Source organism: Bidens hawaiensis, unplaced genomic scaffold, assembly GCF_021521415.1.
Source record: "Bidens hawaiensis isolate Kalapana, Puna unplaced genomic scaffold, B.hawaiensis_p1.1 tig00018229_1, whole genome shotgun sequence".
Taxonomy (NCBI): Eukaryota; Viridiplantae; Streptophyta; class Magnoliopsida; order Asterales; family Asteraceae; genus Bidens; species Bidens hawaiensis.
This window is the reverse complement of record NW_027492759.1, coordinates 402,071-417,023: the sequence shown is the minus strand read 5'-3', so window position 1 is coordinate 417,023 and position 14,953 is coordinate 402,071.

Below are 14,953 nucleotides of genomic sequence, written 5' to 3'. Positions count from 1 at the left end.
ACTCGCATCTACAAGAAAGAAGTAGTGTCTAGACACGGAGTGCCTGTCTCAATCATATCTGATCGAGATTACCGTTTCACTTCGCACTTTTGGAAGTCACTACAGAATGCACTAGGCACCCGCCTTGATATGAGCATAGCATACCATCCTCAGACGGATGGGCAAAGTGAGCGCACCATTCAGACCTTGGAGGACATGTTGCGTGCATGTGTGTTGGATATCGGAAAAAGTTGGGAACCTCACTTGCCTTTGGTAGAATTTTCGTATAATAACAGCTACCACGCAAGCATTAAAGCAGCGTCGTTTGAAGCGTTGTACGGACGAAAGTGTCGATCACCTCTCTGCTGGGCAGAGGTGGGTGATAGCCAAATCACTGGTCCAGAACTAGTACTTAAAACCTCTGAAAAGATTGTTCAAATCCGAAATCGCATGGCAGCAGCACGAGATCGCGAAAAGAGTTACGCCGACAAGCGCCGAAAGCCTCTTGAATTTCAAGTGAACGACCTAGTATTACTCAAAGTCTCACCTTGGAATGGTGTGGTTCGCTTCGGAAAGCGAAACAAAGTCAATCCACGATACATTGGCCCCTACCGGATAACTGAGCGCATTGGTCCGGTAGCGTACCGACTGGATCTACCAACGGAACTCAGTGGCATACACAATGTATTCCATGTATCCAATTTGAAGAAATGCCATTCCGATGAAACCCAAACAGTCCCTTTGGACGAGTTGCAAGTTGATGAACCGCTAAGCTTCATTGAAGAACCAGTCGAAGTTTTGGATTGGGAAACCAAAACACTCAAGCACAGCAAAATTCCAATCGTTAAGGTTCGTTGGAACAAGAGACGTGGACCAGAGTTCACGTGGAAACACGAGGATCAAATGATGAAAAACTATCCTCACCTTTTTGAAGGGTTGACCAAACACCGAAAAACGCGAAAGCCGTCAAACCGTCAGAAATCACCAAAGGTATGAATTAAATTTTGGGACGAACTTTCTACTAGGGGATGATATGACAAACTGAAAATTTTCTTGCTTTTTCAAAGACGGCCTTCAGAACTCGGTATGGTCACTACGAGTTTTCGGTTATGCCTTTTGGCTTAACCAACGCACCAGCCGTATTTATGGATCTCATGAATCGAGTATGCAAGGCGTACCTCGACAAGTTTGTGATCCTTTTTATTGATGATATCCTCGTCAACTCCAAGAACAAGGCCGACCACGAAGAACACCTGAAGTTGATCCTAGAATTGCTGAAGAAGGAACAACTGTACGCTAAACTCTCGAAATGCGAATTTTGGCTTCGCGAGGTTCACTTCTTAGGACATGTGATCAATGAGAATGGTATCCATGTCGATCACGGTAAAGTAGATGCCATCAAAAACTGGGAAGCACCTAAGACTCCGACTGAGGTGCGACAATTCCTAGGACTGGCCGGCTACTATCAGCGTTTTATCGAGGGATTTTCAAAGATTGCTCAACCCCTCACCGCTTTGATTCACAAGGGTACTAAGTACAATTGGGGTGACGCGCAAGAATCCGCTTTCCAACTGTTGAAAACCAAACTCTGTAGCGCCCCTATCCTAGCCCTTCCCGAGGGAACAGAAAACTTTGAGGTACATTGTGACGCATCGATACAAGGTCTCGGTTGCGTGCTGATGCAACTCGAGAAAGTTATAGCCTATGCCTCTCGACAACTACGGATTCACGAGAAGAACTACACGACCCATGACTTGGAACTCGGAGCTGTGGTGTTTGCTCTTAAGATATGGAGGCATTACTTGTACGGTACCAGGTTTACCATTTACACTGACCCAAGAGTCTCCAACATATCTACGATCAGAAGGAGCTAAACATGCGACAACGTCGTTGGGTCGAGCTGCTTACGGATTATGATTGTGTAATCAAGTACCACCCTGGCAAGGCCAATGTAGTGGCCGATGCTCTCAGCAGGAAAGAAACCGATAAACCTAGGCGAGTGCGAGCATTACAACTCACGGTTCACGCCAACTTACCCGATCAGATTCGCGATGCGCAACTTGAAGCCTTGAAAGACGATAATCTTCCATCAGAACTCATGCAAGGCATGAACAAGCAACCTGAAATCAAATCGGATGGGGTCTGATATTTCGAAAACCGGATTTGGGTCCCCATACGGAGAGTTGAGAACTCTAGTGATGGACGAAGCACACAAGTCCCGATTTTCCATCCACCCTGGCTCAGATAAAATGTACCATGACCTAAAGGCACTTTACTGGTGGCCAAACATGAAAGCCGACATTGCCACCTACGTGAGCAAATGCTTGACTTGTGCGAGAGTCAAAATAGAATATCAGAAACCATCTGGCCTGCTACAGCAACCGGAACTTCCAACGTGGAAATGGGAATACATTTCCATGGATTTCATCACGGGATTACCCAAAACACCGACGGGATGCGATACAATCTGGGTGATCGTTGACCGGTTGACTAAGTCTGCACACTTCTTAGCAATCAAGGAATCAGACAAGATGGAAAGACTGACTCGCATCTACAAGAAAGAAGTAGTGTCTAGACACGGAGTGCCTGTCTCAATCATATCTGATCGAGATTACCGTTTCACTTCGCACTTTTTTAAGTCACTACAGAATGCACTAGGCACCCGCCTTGATATGAGCACAGCATACCATCCTCAGACGGATGGGCAAAGTGAGCGCACCATTCAGACCTTGGAGGAAATGTTGCGTGCATGTGTGTTGGATATCGGAAAAAGTTGGGAACCTCACTTGCCTTTTGGAAGAATTTTCGTATAATAACAGCTACCACGCAAGCATTAAAGCAGCGTCGTTTGAAGCGTTGTACGGACGAAAGTGTCGATCACCTCTCTGCTGGGCAGAGGTGGGTGATAGCCAAATCACTGGTCCAGAACTAGTACTTAAAACCTCTGAAAAGATTGTTCAAATCCGAAATCGCATGGCAGCAGCACGAGATCGCGAAAAGAGTTACGCCGACAAGCGCCGAAAGCCTCTTGAATTTCAAGTGAACGACCTAGTATTACTCAAAGTCTCACCTTGGAATGGTGTGGTTCGCTTCGGAAAGCGAAACAAAGTCAATCCACGATACATTGGCCCCTACCGGATAACTGAGCGCATTGGTCCGGTAGCGTACCGACTGGATCTACCAACGGAACTCAGTGGCATACACAATGTATTCCATGTATCCAATTTGAAGAAATGCCATTCCGATGAAACCCAAACAGTCCCTTTGGACGAGTTGCAAGTTGATGAACCGCTAAGCTTCATTGAAGAACTAGTCGAAGTTTTGGATTGGGAAACCAAAACACTCAAGCTCAGCAAAATTTCAATCGTTAAGGTTCGTTGGAACTCGAGACGTGGACCGGAGTTCACGTGGGAACGCGAGGAACAAATGATGAAAAAGTATCCTCACCTTTTTGAAGGGTTGACAAACACCAAAAAACGCGAAAGCCGTCAAACCGTCAGAAATCACCGGAGGTATGAATTAAATTTTGGGATAAAATTTTTTTCTACTAGGGGATGATATGACAAACTGAAAGTTTTCTTGCTTTTTCAGACACCCATCGCGACTTGACTCAAATTTTCGCGACGAAAATTCTTTCTACATGGGAATAAGGTGACACTCGTCAATTTCAGGTTAACTACGTTAATTCAAACTCCGTCAATTTAAACTTAAGATCACTTGATCTATAACGCACATCTCATTACATTTAAACTAGGGTTTTAAATGACGGTTGACAATCACTACACATGCAGTCTTTCGGGATTGCACCGAAACGCAAACGAGTTGACGTAAACCATTGGTGAATAGACGAAAAACATCCAAACAATAAGTATTTGAGAATTATATGTTAGGTTTATGTGTTATTTGATATTCATATGTAAAACATTAACTCAAGATGCAAAAGTTTATGTTATGCTAGAAATTGATTAATTAGAAGCTTAAAGGGGTTAAGTGTAACATAATTATATATATAAACAACATATTAATAACCTAAACCCTAATCCCCTCTCTCCCTCCCCTCTCACCTGGCGACAGCCCCCCTCCCCTCTCCTCTCTCGTCTGCCGAGCCACAAGGCACACACACACACACACGTATACAAGTCGGTTTCAAGCTTTATCGAAGAGTTAAGAAGCTAATTAGGTAATATAAACACCATATCTAATCCATTCAATCATTTAATTGTATGATTAAACCTGTAATCATAAAACCTAAGTGTTAAATATGTTGTTTGTTGATGATTTAGGGTCACATGCATGATTGTTAGTTCATAGGTTAATTGTTTATTGAGTTTTGATGAAAACTGATGCTGGACAGATTATTGAATTCGTGTTTGGACGGCTGTAACTCGATATTAATATTATGTTTTGATACGATTGTTGATTCTACAGTATACTAGGTCGAGTCTAGTTTCTGAAAAGTCCAAGTTTGTAATTTTTGGATGTATAAAAGTTTATTTTTATTATTTTACAAAACTGTTGTGCAAGGCTGATTTCGGAGACCTGCTGTTAGGCTGTTTTGCGACTAAGATATCTCATAAACTACAAGACCAAATGGATTGGTTCTACTTCTGGAAGAAAATACATTGAGTTAGGAACCTAACCCAATTAGTCTTGCATTAATTGGATTTTTCATTTAACAGAAATAACAAATAATATTCGGTTGCGCATGATTCTGACTACTGTGAGTTTACTGTAATGTTTTGACCATTGTGATAAATCTATGTGGAATAAAAATACAAAAAAAATAGTTCTGGAAACCTAACTCATGTGTTCTTTTGTGACGATTTTTGATGAATTATTTGATATGTTATGATCTGTTGAATAGATTAAACTTTCAAGTAGAAATCTGTCCTGATAGAACTAGCTGCTGAACAATATGAAAATACATGAAACGTGCTTATTGCTAGATAATTGCTATGATTTTGAGTAAATTGCCCTTGTGGGGAATGATTGCTAGTAATGTACGATATTAATACTTGACACGTAAGTATTTGTTCACACATGTATCGTATCACAAATGTGTTTGTTTAGTCACACACAATTCACAAGCGAAACACGAAACGTATCTCACGCATAGGTATTATGTGCCGAGTCTACAGACTCAATAATAGTTCCAACACTTAGAAAATCTCATTCTTGTTTTAGAACGCTAGTGAGGATTTTCTGTGATGCGCATCTCTTGGTTGACTTGTTTTTGAATTCTTCGCAAACAGTGAGTTTCACGTTCCCCTTTTACTCTTTTAAACGCTTTTTACTTGGGGGAGATAACATACTCCAAAACGCTTTAGATTTTGTTATTAGATTATATATCACTTGTAAAGGCTAAGTGGCAAACGAAACAACTAAAGTCCTTCATAACATCGAACCATATAATATTTGATAATAGCGAGTCACTGTTGAGAAGTACTACTGGGTTTGACAAACCCCACCCAACACTAAACTCGACTGGAGGTCGAGCGGGTGTAATCTTTGCTAAAACATTTTCCATGGTCTGGATAGACATGGTGCAAGGAAATTGATAAACAGTCAGCTTCGGTGTCGAACACTTAGTAATACTTGTTTTATAGGCTAGCTACCTGTAGATATATAATTGATTTAACATTGTCTGGTAACGCAAACGCAAACACAAAATGCAAAACGCAAACGCAAAACGTTAACGCAAACGTAAACGCTTTATTTATATAAACTTGTGAACTCACCAACCCCGTGTTGACACTTTTAGTATGTTATTCTCAGGTAGCCGAGGCGGGCGCGCGTTATAGGATCATGCATTACCTTGAACTCTATCGTTTTTGCAAACTTGTTTTTAAACTTTTATCAATTGGGTTTTAAGTCGTCCTGCGTGACGCAACACTTGGTTTATGATTTTATGCTTCCACACTTATTTCACTTAAATGTTTTCGTGGTTTGATAACTTTACTTAGGATGTTTGATTATAACTAATGATTCCGATTCTGTTAGTTCACACCCTCTGACGGAAAAACTCCGTTAGTGAATTTTGAGGGTGTGACAGATTGGTATCAGAGCCATTGGTTATAGCGAACTAGAAATTGCGTCCAAACTAGACTATAACCGCAACGACCCATTTGTTATAATTTCTACGCACTGTATATATATTATTTAGTCTTTTGTTATCTCTATCTCTTTACCTTATTCACTCATGCGCTCGCATACACGACTTATCCTGTAGGGATGTCGACGCCATCATCATCATCATCCGACCAGGTTACTCATGCCAATGGAAAGGAACCGCAGCTACCTACCTCATCGCCACCCCGAGTAGCCCCGGAACTAGAAGCCCCTGCACCGAAGAGGTATCGCTTATCTGGAGGCATGTACGACGACGACGTTAGCTGGGATTGGTACCCGAGTCTGATCAGGCGAATGGTTTATCGCGAACAAGTTCCCCCACTACCTCACCCGAGTCGCCCTGCTTACCCCAACACCCTACCACCCATAACTGAACCCATAGAGCGTGTTCTCGCAGCTGTTGTTTCCTGTTTAGAGCGTGACGTGGATTTTATGCGCTCGGCGAGAGCGAACGTTTCCGGATTGATAAGAGATGGAACCGAGGCTAGGGAAGAAATTTCCCGCCTGACAGCGGCTATGAAGGAAATGCAGGATACTAATGATCAGTAGATGAAGATTATGAGAAAAATGCAAGCAGAGATGATCGATTTGCAAGAGCAACTCCTTGTGGAGAGATCCCGGACAGAGATAGCTCTAGAGCGATGCGATATCTTACAGACACAAATTGCTCAGAACGCAGCGTAACCTAAGGAAGAACCTGAGGAAGAACCCGAGGAAGATTCCGAGGAGGAACCAGAAGAGGAACCGGAGGAAGAACCGGCTGAGCTGGAGGCACACTCAGAGGTGTCCTCGGACGATGACATCTAAGGATGATAACACTTAGATGGAGGGGTTTTCTCCATCCAAACTATTATTTTCTATGATTTTAAGGATTGGTTTTAAATACTTTGTAGCGAATACAATGGTTTTACTCATGAATTATTATTTGGATTATTATATGTTTGTGATGTGATGTTTACTTCTTTTATATTTCTTTCTTACCTATCTTTTTATTACATGTATGGTGTGTTGCATATGAAACCGAGAATTCATGTCTAACATCTTATACTGTGATTCAAGGAAATGGTTGGAAGAAACGCTGGACACGGTCGCGGTAACATCAACCTAACCGCGGCAGAACTCCAAACCCTATTGAATGACCATGCGGCGGCGGCTCTAGCCGCCCATGTTCAAAATCAAGCCGGAGGTACAGCTGGAACGTGTACTTTCAAGAACTACCTGGATTGCAAGCCCACTTCGTTTAAGGGCACTGAGGGAGCCATAGGTTTCCTGCGTTGGGCTGAGAATGCCGAATCAGCTTTCGAGATGTGTAACTGTCCACCTGCCAGTAGGGTCAAATTTGCTGCTGAAACACTGGAAGATTCTGCTCTCACTTGGTGGAACTCCAATGTGCAAATTCTTGGATTGGAATTGGCGAACGCTTTGAACTGGGAAGAGTTCAAGAATATGATGCGGGAAGAGTATTGTCCTAGAGAGGAAATCGCGAAGTTGAAATCTGAGTTTTGGTCGTTGAAAATGGTGGGTTCCGAGATTGAAGCCTACACCACCCGTTCCCACGAGCTAGCAGTAATGTGTCCACGGATGGTAGACCCTCCAAGTAAGAAGATCAAGATGTATATCGATGGGTTGGTACCATAAATTCAGGGTATGGTGACGTCTTCCAAACCGGCTACATTTTAACAAGCGATCCAGTTAGCTCACAAACTGACGGATCAGGCAGTGACCCAAGGTGTGTTACCACCTAGAGGTTCAACCTCTAAAACCCGTGACAACTTGAGCACTGACAACAACAACAACAACAAAAACAACCCGAGTAATGGAAAGAGGAAATTTGACAACACCAGGTCCTCATCATCGAACCTTCCGCAGCAACAACACTACCGTAAGCCCGAACTCGCTCGGAACTTCAATAATCAGAGTTCCAACAATAACAACAACGGTGGCGGACAAGTTTCGAGTGGCTATGCTGGGAAGTACCCGAAATGCAACAAGTGCAACTATCACCATGCTGGGCCATGCGACCGTATCCAATGTCTGAGATGCGGAAAAATGGGTCATCAGGCTAAGGAATGTAGGGGAGACCTAGCGGCAAGGGGTGCTCCTAAACATCCTACTGCGACTAAAAGGTGTTTCGAGTGTGGTCAAGAGGGTCATTTCAAGAAGGATTGCCCCAAACTAAAGCAGAATGAGAACAATGGAGGCAGCAACAGTGGCGGAAGCAGTGGTAAAGGTAGAGCTTTCGTCATTGGGTCGGGCCAGGCCCGCAACGATCCGAATGTGGTTACTGGTAAGTTTCCTGTGAACGACTGTTTTGCTTCTGTTTTGTTTGACACTGGAGCTGATAGGAGCTTTGTATCGAAAGCCTTTAGTAAACTCTTAGACTTAACTCCAACTCCGTTAGATGCTAAGTTTCCTGTGGAATTAGCTGACGGTAAGTCTATAGAAACAACTCATGTACTTGCGGGATGTATGTTGAAACTGTCGGGTCATACTTTTGATATCGACCTCATACCTTTTACACTTGGTAGTTTCGATGTCGTTGTCGGCATGGACTGGCTATCCGAGAACCGAGCTGAGATTATATGTCACGACAAGATAGTCCACATCACTACCCCTTCCAGTGAGATCGTTTCGATCCTAGGAGAGAAGAGTGGCATGACCACCAGCGTTATCACCCTCATGAAGGCGCAGAAATATCTACGAAAGGGTCATCCGGCAATTTTAGCCCATATTGTCGAGAAATCAGCGGAAGAGAAGCGAATCGAAGACATACCGATTGTGCGAGAAGTCTTCCCGGAGGATTTGCCTGGACTCCCACCTATTCGACAAGTCGAGTTCCAAATCGAATTGACCCCCGATGCAGCACCCATAGCACGAGCCCCGTATCGGCTCGCACCGTCAGAGCTTTAGGATTTGTCCACTCAATTGCAAGATTTGTTGGATAAGGGTTTTATCCGACCTAGCTCATCACCATAGGGAGCCCCTGTCTTATTTGTCCGAAAGAAGGACGGGACTTTCCGCATGTGCATGACTACCGAGAGCTGAACAAGGTGACGATCAAGAACCGTTATCCCTTACCCCGAATTGATGATCTGTTCGACCAACTGCAAGGATCGAGTTACTACTCGAAGATCGATATGAGATCTGGTTACCATCAATTAAGAGTTCGCAAAGAAAATATTTCAATGACGGCCTTCAGAACTCGGTACGGTCACTACGAGTTTTCGGTTATGCCTTTTGGCTTAACCAACGCACCCGCCGTGTTTATGGATCTCATGAATCGAGTATGCAAGGCGTACCTCGACAAGTTTGTGATTGTTTTTATTGATGATATCCTCGTCTACTCCAAGAACAAGGCCGACCACGAAGAACACCTGAAGTTGATCCTAGAATTGCTGAAGAAGGAACAACTGTACGCTAAACTCTCGAAATGCGAATTTGGCTTCGCGAGGTTCACTTCTTAGGACATGTGATCAATGAGAATGGTATCCATGTCGATCCCGGTAAAGTAGAGGCCATCAAAAACTGGGAAGCACCTAAGACTCCGACGGAGGTGCGGAAATTCCTAGGACTGGCCGGCTACTACCGGCGTTTTATCGAGGGATTTTCAAAGATTGCTCAACCCCTCACCGCTTTGACTCACAAGGGTACTAAGTACAATTGGGGTAACGCGCAAGAATCCGCTTTCCAACTATTGAAAACCAAACTCTGTAGCGCCTCTATCCTAGCCCTTCCCGAGGGAACAGAAAATTTTGAGGTACATTGTGACGCATCGATACAAGGTCTCGGTTGCGTGCTGATGCAACTCGAGAAAGTTATAGCCTATGCCTCTCGACAACTACGGATTCACGAGAAGAACTACACGACCCATGACTTGGAACTCGGAGCTGTGGTGTTTGCTCTTAAGATATGGAGGCAATACTTGTACGGTACCAAGTTTACCATTTACACCGACCACAAGAGTCTCCAAGATATCTACGATCAAAAGGAGCTGAACATGCGACAGCGTCGTTGGGTCGAGCTGCTTAAGGATTATGATTGTGCAATCAAGTACCACCCTGGCAAGGCCAATGTAGTGGCTGATGCTCTCAGCAGGAAAGAAACCGATAAACTTAGGCGAGTGCGAGCATTACAACTCACGATTGACGCCAACTTACCCGATCAGATTCGCGATGCGCAACTCGAAGCCTTGAAAGATGATAATCTTCCATCAGAACTCATGCGAGGCATGAACAAGCAACTTGAAACCAAATCGGACGTTGTCTGATATTTTGAAAACCGGATTTGGGTCCCCGATACGGAGAGTTGAGAACTCTAGTGATGGACGAAGCACACAAGTCCCGATATTCCATCCACCCTGGCTCAGATAAAATGTACCATGACCTAAAGGCACTTTACTGGTGGCCAAACATGAAAGCCGACATTGCCACCAACGTGAGCAAATGCTTGACTTGTGCTAGAGTCAAAATAGAATATTAGAAACCATCTGGCCTGCTACAGCAACTGGAACTTCCAACGTGGAAATGGGAACACATTTCCATGGATTTTATCACGGGATTACCCAAAACACCGACGGGATGCGATATCATCTGGGTGATCGTTGACCGGTTGACTAAGTCTGCACACTTCTTAGCAATCAAGGAATCGGACAAGATGGAAAGACTGACTCGCATCTACATGAAAGAAGTAGTGTCTAGACACGGAGTGCCTGTCTCAATCATATCTGATCGAGATTCCCATTTCACTTCGCACTTTTGGAAGTCACTACAGAATGCACTAGGCACCCGCCTTGTAATGAGCACAGCATACCATCCTCAGACGGATGGGAAAAGTGAGCGCATCATTCAGACCTTGGAGGACATGTTGCGTGCATGTGTGTTGGATATCGGAAAAAGTTGGGAACCTCACTTGCCTTTGGTAGAGTTTTCGTATAATAACAGCTACCACGCAAGCATTAAAGCAGTGCCGTTTGAAGCGTTGTACGGACGGAAGTGTCGATCACCTCTCTGCTGGGCAGAGGTGGGTGATAGCCAAATCACTGGTCCAGAACTAGTATTGAAACCTCTGAAAAGATTGTTCAAATCCGAAACCGCATGGCAGCAGCACGAGATCGCGAAAAGAGTTACGACGACAAGCGTCGAAAGCCTCTTGAATTTCAAGTGAACGACCAAGTATTACTCAAAGTCTCACCTTGGAAAGGTGTGGTTCGCTTCGGAAAGCGAAACAAACTCAATCCATGATACGTTGGCCCCTACCGGATAACTGAGCGCATTGGTCGGGTAGCGTACCGACTGGATCTACCAACGGAACTCAGTGGCATACACAATGTATTCCATGTATCCAATTTGAAGAAATGCCTTTCCGATGAAACCCAAACTGTCCCTTTGGACGAGTTGCAAGTTGATGAACAGCTACGCTTCATTGAAGAACCAGTCGAAGTTTTGGATTGGGAAACCAAAACACTCAAGCATAGCAAAATCCAATCGTTAAGGTTCGTTGGAACTCGAGACGTGGACCGGAGTTCATGTTGGAACGCGAGGATCAAATGATGAAAAAGTATCCTCACCTTTTTGAAGGGTTGACCAAACACCTGAAAACACGAATGCCGTCAAACCGTCAGAAATCACCGGAGGTATGAATTAAATTTTGGGACGAAATTTCTTTCTACTAGGGGATGATATGACAAACTGAAAATTTTTCTTGCTTTTTCAGACACCCATCGCGACTTGACTCAAATTTTCGGGACGAAAATTCTTTCAACATGGGAATGATGTGACACTCGTCAATTTCAGGTTAACTCTGTTAATTCAAACTCCGTCAATTCAAACTTAAGATCACTTGATCTATAACGCACATCTCATTACATTTAAACTAGGGTTTTAAATGACGCTTGACAATCATTACACATGTAGTCTTTCGGGATTGCACCAAAACGCAAACGAGTTGACGCAAACCATTGGTGAATAAACGACAAACGTCCAAACAATAAGTATTTGAGAATTATGTGTTAGGTTTATGTGTTATTTGATATTCATATGTAAAACATTAACTCAAGATGCAAAAGTCTATGTTTTGCTAGAAATTGATTAATTAGAAGCTTAAGGGGGTTAAGTGTAACATAATTATATATATAAACAACATATTAATAACCTAAACCCTAGTCCCCTCTCTCCCTCCCCTCTCACCTGGCGGAAGCCCCCTCCCCTCTCCTCTCTCGTCGACCGAGCCACAAGGCACACACACACACACACGTATACAAGTCGGTTTCAAGCTTGATCGAAGAGTTAAGAAGCTAATTAGGTAATATAAACACCATATCTAATCCATTCTATAACTTAATTGTATGATTAAACCTGTAATCATAAACCCTAAGTGTTAAATATGTTGTTTGTTGATGATTTAGGGTTACATGCATGATTGTTAGTTCATAGGTTAATTGTTTATTGAGTTTTGATGAAAACTGATGCTGGACAGATTATTGAATTCGTGTTTGGACGGCTGTAACTCGATGTTAATATTATGTTTTGATACGATTGTTGATTCTACAGTATACTAGGTCGAGTCTAGTTTCTGAAAAGTCCGAGTTTGTAATTTTTGGACATATAAAAGTCTGTTTTTATTATTTTACAAAACTGTTGTGCAAGGATGATTTGGGAGACCTGCTGTTAGGCCGTTTTGCGACTAAGCTATCTCATAAACTACAAGACCAAATGGGTTGGTTCCACTTCTGGAAGAAAATAAATTTATTTAGGAACCTAACCCAATTGGTCTTACATTAATTGGATTTTTCATTTAACGGAAATAACAAATAACATTCGGTTGCGCATGATTCTGACTACTGTGAGTTAACTGTAATGTTTTGACCATTGTGAGAAATCTATGTGGAATAAAAATACAAAAAAAATAGTTCTGGAAACCTAACTCATGTGTGCTTTTGTAACGATTTTTGGTGAATTATTTGATATGTTATGATTTGTTGAATAGAGTAATCTTTCAAGTAGAAATCAGTCCTGATAGAACTAGCTGCTGAACTATATGAAAATACATGAAACGTGGTTATTGCTAGATAATTGCTATGTTTTTGACTAAATTGCCCTTGTGGGGAATGATTGCTAGTAATGTACGATATTAATACTTGACACGTAAGTATTTGTTAACACATGTAACGTATCACAAATGTGTTTGTTGAGTCACACACAATTCACAAACGAAACACGAAACGTATCTCACGCATAGGTATTATGTGCCGAGTCTAGAGACTCAATAATAGTTCCAACACTTAGAAAATCTCATTCTTGTTTTAGAACGCTAGTGAGGATTTTCTGTGACGCGCATCTCTTGGTTGACTTGTTTTTAAATTCTTCGCAAATGTGAGTTTTACGTTCCCCTTTTACTCTTTTAAACGATTTTTACTTGGGGGAGATAACATACTCCAAAACGTTTTAGATTTTGCTATTAGATTGTATATCACTTGTAAAGGCTAAGTGGCAAACGAAACAACTAAAGTCCTTCATAACATCGAACCGTTTAATATTGGATAATAGTGAGTCACTGTTGGGTAGTACTACTGGGTTTGACAAACCCCACCCAACGCTAAACTCGACTGGAGGTCGAGAGGGTGTAATCTTGGCTAACACATTTTCCATGGTCTGGATAGACATGGTGGCAAGGCAATTGATAAACAGTCAGCTTCGGTGTCGAACACTTAGTAATACTTGTTTTATAGGCTAGCTACCTATAGATATATAATTGATTTAACATTGTCTGGTAACGCAAACGCAAACGCAAAACGCAAATGCAAAACGTAAACGCAAACGCAAACGCTTTATTTATATAAACTTGTGAACTCACCAACCGCGTGTTAACACTTTTAGTATGTTATTCTCAGGTAGCCGAGGCGGGCGCGCGGTATAGGATCATGCATTACCTTGTACTCTATCGTTTTTACAAACTTGTTTTTAAACTGTTATCAATTGGGTTTTAAGTCGTCCTGCGTGACGCAACACTTGGTTTATGATTTTACGCTTCCGCACTTATTTGTACTTAGATGTTTTCGTGGTTTGAAAACTTTACTTAGGATGTTTGATTATAACTAATGATTCTGATCCTGTTAGTTCACACCCTTTGACGGTAAAACTCCGTTAGTGGATTTTGAGGGTGTGACATTAAGTCTTTAAGGATCTTTGATCTTGATTACATAAAATACTTTTTTTAGGTGGATGACATTCCAGGCTTTTGGTAGTCGATCACCTTCCATTGTAAGTAGGTGTGTTTTGGTCAAAACGGTTTTAAGGATAATGTAACCAAATCGGTTTTGTGAGGTAGAGTGCTTGTATAACAATGGTGATTATGTAGCTAAAATTGGTATTAACACATAGATTTGTTACGAGGAAAAGTCCTTGATCGATTTAGGATCGGCCGCACAAAAATCCCAGGTGATGACACATCTTCCATTACAACTTTATTAATCAAAAACAAGGTTACAAGTTTGGAAGCTACGATCAGTGATTACAATGATGTCTATGTGTGTGTGTGTACTGCTAGAATTACAGAGAAAGTCGTGAATGGTGTTGTGTTTAACCCTAGCTGATCATAGTTCAATATAAATACAAAAGATATCAACTACCATCCCTACAAATCCTCCACTACTTTATAGAAACATTGCATCCACTTTGACCACATGCTAGTTTCCTTAGACTGTGAATTAGTGGGGTAGACTTAGTCTTTTACCGTTAGATCTGCCAAAATATCAATATAACAAAAAGAACACTCGTTTGTAAATAATAACTACTGAGGATCCTTAAACCTGACAGGATCTGGAACACATGCTAAGGATAACTAATGT